This window comes from Tamandua tetradactyla, chromosome 24 (assembly GCF_023851605.1).
Source record: "Tamandua tetradactyla isolate mTamTet1 chromosome 24, mTamTet1.pri, whole genome shotgun sequence".
Classification (NCBI taxonomy): Eukaryota; Metazoa; Chordata; class Mammalia; order Pilosa; family Myrmecophagidae; genus Tamandua; species Tamandua tetradactyla.
Window position 1 is genome coordinate 29,812,195 of NC_135350.1, and position 6,486 is coordinate 29,818,680.

The window sequence follows — 6,486 nt, forward strand, 5'->3', positions numbered from 1 at the left end:
GTAAATGATTAATTGCTAAATATGTGGTAAGCACATTAGGCATTCATAGGAGAGAAATATCCCATTTTATTTGGATGATATGAGAACTCAGAACTGTAAGTGTTTTGGAATCATATAAAACATTTAGGTAGGCTGTGTTGTTAGGCCATAGAGAGGGTGCAGGCAAATGAGGGTGTTAGCAAAAATGTTAGAAGGCAGTGCAAGCAAGAAAGGCGGTAGAAACTTCCACAGAGAGGAAATCAATTATGGTATTTTATACATAGTGAAACTTCAGTTTTGGGAAAAGAGGAGAATTTACACACCAATACATCAAGAATCCAGGGATTATCTTCTAGTTAATAGGGAGTCATCATTTCAAAGAAATGGTTTCTGAGAAAGAAAGTGACGTCATTTCAGCAATGTTTTCTGAAAGTTAGTAAGATATTGTTATGTGTTGGCAATTTGGGATGATCATAAGGCTGCTCAGTGAATGAAAAAATTGATTTTGAAGGAGGGACAGACTTTGTGAAGCATGCCTATCCACATTGGGATTCTCCTGGGGAACTGCGTAGAAAGGACATCCTTCCCACTTTGTTATTCACTGGCACAGTAAGATTCTGCAACTTATGGCACTCTCAGGTATGCTGGAGAACAAAAATAATTAAGGACTACTGAGGTAAAGGGTGATATTCCATACTCGAATTCATTAACACATAACTTCTTACAAGTAAAGACTAAGAACTGGTAAAACACTCCCACCTCCCACCCACATGCAAACATCCAAATAAATCACACACATTCAGATTTGAACTTCTGGTTCAAGATAGTAAGAATATACAATGCTTTTAACTCCCCTTCCAAACTGTCTTAATTTTCCGGGAATATTATGACGAATATCATTAAATGGGCTGTTTTAAACAATAAGAATTTATTTTCTCACAGTTTTGGAGACTAGAAGTCCAAAATCAATATGTCAGCAAAGCCATTCTTTCTCCAAAATCGAGTGTGTCCTGGTGTTGGCTTTCTGGCAATCTTCTATCACATGATAAGTTGTCTCATTGTGTCTCCTCCTCTAGATTCTGCTGGAGTTCTGTGTTTGATTTCCTTTGCTTGTAAGGACTCCAGCCATATTGGATTAGAACCCACCTTCCTTCTGTTTGGCCATACCTTAACTAATAATATCTTCAAAGGTCTTATTTGCAAATGAGTTCATGTCCGCAGAACTGAAGGGTAAGACTTGAACAGGTCTTTTGTAGAGGACATGATTCAATCCCCAACACAAAGAAATATGAAAATCAGAATAAATATGGGTTTATGTTTAAAAGAAGGAGAGGTGCTATTTCTGTATATGACAGAAAATTAGAGGACTCTACAAGAATGAACAAAATAAAAACTGATTATGGGGCGGGCCGCGGTGGCTCAGCGGGCAAGAGTGCTTGCCTGCCATGCCGGAGGACCCCGGTTCGATTCCCGGCCCCAGCCCATGTAAAAAACAAACAAACAAACAAAATATAATAAAATAAGAAAATGTTTAAAGATGTTTCCCTTTCTTCCTCCCTTCCTTCCTTCTCTGTCTTTCTTTCTTTCCTTCCCTTCCTCCCTCTCTCTAAAAAAAAAAAAAAAAAAAAAAAAACTGATTATGTCAATGGCCAATCAAATTAACTCACTGTGTGAAAGTCTCCTTGGCGACGTGGGACATGACTCCCAGGGATGAATCCAGACCTGGCACCATGGGATCAGCAATTCCAGCCTGACCAAAATGGGGAGAAAGAAATGCAGTTAATAAAATTTCAGTAGCAGAGCAAGTTCAAATAGAGTTGAGCAGCTACTCTGGAGGCTGCTCTTATACAAGCTTTAGTAGACCTTGCTACCTATCATAACCTGCTAACCCCCAACCAGGACCATTCCAGCTAATCCTAAGGAACATCTAGGGCAATATATAAGATTCCACAAGGGTTCCATGCACTAGAGTAACTTTCCAGAAGCCTATAACCTCCAGATGAGTCCAGATAAATCCTGAAACCTAGCCCAGTCTCTCCAGAACGACAGATAGCTCCATCTTCCTACCCCATATTAGTGGCATACCCTTCTAATATCAAAAATTTAGACTTTCCATAGACCAAACAACCCTAAAAAAGAGGTATGGAAAGATCAAAGATGATGGTGGAGTTATACTTAGAAGATAGGACTGAACAGATGAATGTGAATGCTGAATCATTAAATTGATCTCTTTTAGTCTCCAGTATTTTAGACCAGTTAGAAGTAAAAACCTAAAATTGTGAAATTGTAACCTATGTCAAAGTCTGAAATTTGTTCTACAACTAATTGTGGTGCTACAAAAATTTTGAACTTTTATAGCTTTTTTCTATGTATGTTATTTTTCACAAAAAGATAAAGGAAAAAAACATTGTGATGGTAAAAAAGTATTTAAGCCCTGTAGCCTCCTATATTCTGGAGCAGCTGGAAGGAAAAATCTGAGATGTTCATACGGTAGCCCATCACAAACTCTGGGATCTGTGCTGTAATCACTTGTTGAAGAGTGCTTTGAAAACTATTACTTTTTTATTACTTTGCTTTGTATATATGTTATACGATACAATAAAAAAAGTTAAAAAAAAATGATTCAACATGAAGGAAAGGAAAGTTCATTCCAGTGAAACCTAAATAATATAGGATTCAGAGGGGTGGAAGGTGCAATCTGTGGGATACCGTGGTTGAGTGAGTAGTTAGAAACCTCACGTGTGGCATACCACTACATGCAGTTGGCAAAGATGACCTGCGAAGTGCGTAGTTAACGAGGGAGTTAGGTCAGATTACCATGGAAGCCTCTCACACAGTTGGCTTCACTGTGAAAGAGAAATGGGAAAATCAGTCCTTGCACACTGTAGCTGCCTCATTAGTACAAGCAATGGGATGTTGACTGAATAACTACTGTATGCCATACACAATTCTAGACCCTGGGTTTACAGCAGAGGACAAAACTAGGCATGGAAATTGCTCTTTGGGAATTTCCAATCCACAAGAGGAAAGTACATTAGTCAACTAAGCATACAAATAAATGGGCAATATAAAAGTAAAATAAGTAGTATGAAGGGTATTAAGGAAGGAATTAAGAAGCAACCCTGACAGTGAGTCTCTGTGTGCACATGCATGACCAGAGAATGAGGTTTCTGGAAAAGCTTCCCTGGTAAATAAATATTTTGGCTGATATTTAAGAATGACTACACATAAACTAGGGAAGATGAAATGGAGAAAACACTTCTGGGAAAAAGGAAGAAGCATGAGCAAAAGCACATGGGAAGGAGCATTGCTGTATTTGGCACTAGAAAAGAGAGGGACCTAAAATCAAATGCAGTGAAGCTAGCCAGATGGGTAAGGACCAAATAAGGCAATGCTGGAAAGACCTCTTTAAGGATTTATCTTTATCCTAATAGAAATTGGTAGTCAGTAAAATATTTCAAAGACAGGTATTTTGAAATGATTACAATGTCTAGAATTTGGTCATGAGATTGTAGGTGACCAAGTATGCATGTGGGAAAATCAGTAGGGAAGTTATTGCAGTAGTCTAAAAGTGAGATGTGATGGTGTTGCTGGAGACACGTGGAGAAATTCAAGAGCTATTTAGGAGACATACTCAACAATATTTATTGGCGGGTTATACAGGGGAGATGGGGGAAAAGTGATTTCAATGATGAATCCCAAGTTCTGACTTGCATAACAGATAGGAAGGAAGATTCACTGTGATAAGGAAGCATAGAATAGAAGGAACGATTCATTGAAGAAGGCCTTTGGGGAAATATAGGAGTTCAGGTTGGGCATGTTAAATATGAGGTAACTGTGAAACAGCCCAGTGAATGAATAGGTACTTGCTCCTCCAGAGCATGGAGGATCAGTCTGGGCTCAAATACAAAATTGAAAATCATTGATATTTTTAGATGACATTCAAAGGCAGGGGTCGGGGCAGACAATGCTATCATTTAGTGAAAAAAAGATGCTAAATTATGGCTGATCCCTGGAAAACTCTGGCATTTGATGTTGGAGAAAAAAATCATTACCTACAAATTTTATTTAGAGGAGAAAGGGGAGAAAAACAAGAAGACTGTGATGTTGGAGGCTGAAGGAAGAGAAGGTGTAAAATAAAAAAAAAATTTAAATAGTCAGTATAGGAAAGTTTGGTTGAGAAATCAAGTGATACAGAGAATGGAAAGAATCTACAGACTTAACCTCATGAAAATATTTTGTGACATAAATTTTAATATATATACAAGTTAATATAACCACCACAATAATCAGGATACAGAACATCTGTCATGCTATCCTTTTATAGTCACACTTTCCCCCAGTCCCCAAACTCTGGCAAATGCTGATCTTTTCTTCATCACTATAGATTTGTCTTTTACAACACATCATGTGAATGGGAAAATATAGATTATAACGTGTTGACACTTGCTCATTTTATAAACAGAAACACTCTAAGAAAGGTTTTAGAACTCCCTATAATGAAAATAGCATTCCATAAAAAAAAATTTTAACTCAAAGACTACTCATATAAATCCAAACTTATCTGTTATAGAATTAGGATTTAAACTCAGTCTGCATGTTTTCAAAAGCTTGTTCTATCAAAACTGCTCATGGGGAAGGTAGACAAATACATATGTAAAATAAAATATGGTGAGAACCCTAATAAAAGGCTGAATATAATGTTATAGTTGTTGCAGACAACTTATTCCAGAGCAGATAAATAATCATAAAGTTCTAAGACAATTTTATTAGTTTACGTGGACATTTTTCACTACTACATATTGCAATTTACATGGAACCCAGTATTTGGAAGACTGCCAATTATAAACAAATTTTTTGCTTTGCTCATGTTGCTTAAGTAAAAATTGATGCATGTGTATATTGACTTCAGCAAATTCCTAGTGACAAAATTTTGCTGTATCAACTTCATTCTCCAGTTTGACAAAGAAAAATATATGCAAATTATATGATTAGCTTATTTTTAAGTACAACTTAATTTCATCAATCTTTCATCTGTATTTCTGTTGGTTTATTATAAAAGCATGCTCATTTGATAATAATTTCAAATCACACAAAATTATAGAATGTTTAAAATGAAAGAACTTCTCCCATAACTCTCCCACAATCCCATTCCCTGAAGGTAATTGTTAACAGTTTTTTGTGCATATTTTCAGACCATATCATTGTTAAACATGTGAGATTATATCACATGCCCACTGGAGAATTTCTTGTAGGTATTCATCAGATGATATATACAAGTCTATTCTGGAAGCAGAGTTTGCTAGGAAAAAATGTCAAATTAACAAGAGAAAGGATAATTAAATCATAAAACATTCATTGTATGAATACCGAAGAGTGGTAAAATGAGTGGAATATATAATCCACGTATCAAATTGCATTAACTTCACCAACAATATAGAGTCTTTAGAATATACAATATAAATTTCCATTTATATAAACTTCATTGTTTATGGATATATTCATATGATGTGAAAAGCTAGAACTTAGGAGAGTGTTTAGGGTTCCTCCAGTATGCTAGTAGCATTCCAATTTTTCAAATGTCAGACAAAGTATACAAGCATTCATGTTTCTATTTCAAAATCAGTTTTAATTTATACACAGTTGTGTTAGTCAAGATTGTCTAGAGAAACAGAACCAACCAGAGAGATCTGTAAATACGAGATTTATAAAAGTGTCTCACACAACTGTGGGAATGGAAAAGCCCAAAATTCATAGGGCAGGATGTGAAGCTGGTGGGTCTGGTGAAGGGTCTGGATGGATTCCACAAGGGACGTTCACTGGCTGAAGAAGCAATGATAGAATCTCTCACCTCCCTTTAAACCCTCCAGCTGATTGGATTTTCACATTCTGGGGGTACACGCTTTAGTTGATCACAGATGTAATAGGCCACAAATGCAATCAACTGACTGATGAGTTGATAAACCAGCCTTCTGGTTTATTAAGGAGCCTCAAAATATTCTTGCAGCAATGATCAGGCCAGTGGGCATCATCACTTGGTCAAGTTGACACCAGAACCTAACCATCACCAACAGTAAAACTTACTCCTTTCATTTACAGTTTTATATTTTGACACATACATACACATATAATCACCAATAAAATAAAGATGCAGAATAGTTTCATATCCCTCCTCCCAAAAAAGTCCCTTCTGCTACTCTTTTGCATTCAAACCCTTTTTCAAGCCATAGCTCCTGGCAACTGCTGATATACAATCCATCCTTAGAATTTTGCCATTTACAGAATGAATGTACATTGAGTCATAAAACATGTAGAATTTGATCCTGGATTCTTTCATTTAGCATAATGCATTTGAAATTTATCCATGCTCTTGAATAGAAACAATGGTTTGTACATTATGATTGCTAAAAAGCACCCCATTTTGTATATACATATATATGTACCATAGTATGTTTATCCATCTTGAGGTAGAGGACAATTTGGAATATTTCCACGTTCTGCCTCATT

General features: G+C 36.3%; 1 long non-coding RNA gene across 3 annotated transcripts; it reads right to left on the minus strand.

Moving 5' to 3' along the window:
* Positions 1 to 514: 514 nt before the first annotated feature.
* Positions 515 to 6,215, minus strand: LOC143668146 (uncharacterized). Of its 3 annotated transcripts, none has more exons than XR_013168323.1 (3): positions 6,103 to 6,215; positions 1,647 to 1,729; positions 515 to 623 (listed from the first exon to the last, which is right to left on the minus strand). It is a non-coding gene; the product is annotated as an uncharacterized LOC143668146 (long non-coding RNA). The 3 variants fall into 3 exon arrangements; XR_013168321.1 differs by having other exon boundaries at positions 6,115 to 6,214; XR_013168322.1 differs by having other exon boundaries at positions 6,099 to 6,196.
* Positions 6,216 to 6,486: the final 271 nt, after the last annotated feature.